Here is a 686-nt window from a genome sequence, read left to right as displayed (position 1 = left end):
AACTTTTAACACTTCTTTCCCCTACTCAAGTCCCCCCGGCAGACTGGGCACCGCTGTATCTCTCCACCAACCCACCAGCAATGCCTCACTCTTAGCCCAGTTCACCCGTGCAGATGTGGCCCTCTCATAAAGTGACAGAGCATCCTGCAAACTCTAAACATCCTCCTGACTGCAAACAAAAACATTAACATCATCGGCATAAGCCGAAACAGTAAGAGGACGCACCATACCAGAAGACCCCGGCAAGAAAAGGCCGCTGAGTCGAGCCCTCATCCTGCACAAGAGGTGCAGCTGTCCCGATATAGGGCAACCCTGTCGTATCCCTCTCTGCACAGGAATGGGCCGACTCAGCCCTGCCCCCGTCTTCAACAAACACTGTGCACCATTATACAATAAACCAACCCAAGACAGTAACCCATCACCAAAACCAAAAGCTCTCAGTGCAGAAAACAAATAGGAGTGATCCACCTGATCAAAAGCTTTTTCCTGGTCTAAAGAAATGATACCAACATCAAAATCATACAATTTACACACATCAAGAATGTCCCGAACACAGAAAATATTGTCCATGATTGACCGATCTAAAACACAATAAGATTGGTTAGAGTGAGAGAGAGAGAGACATTCCACACCTTTGGACGTGTTGCTGTGACGGTAAGCGTACCTGACTCATTTCCGTTTCCTGT

This window comes from Etheostoma cragini, chromosome 1, assembly GCF_013103735.1.
Source record: "Etheostoma cragini isolate CJK2018 chromosome 1, CSU_Ecrag_1.0, whole genome shotgun sequence".
NCBI classification, from domain to species: Eukaryota; Metazoa; Chordata; class Actinopteri; order Perciformes; family Percidae; genus Etheostoma; species Etheostoma cragini.
This window is presented reverse-complemented; position numbering follows the sequence as displayed.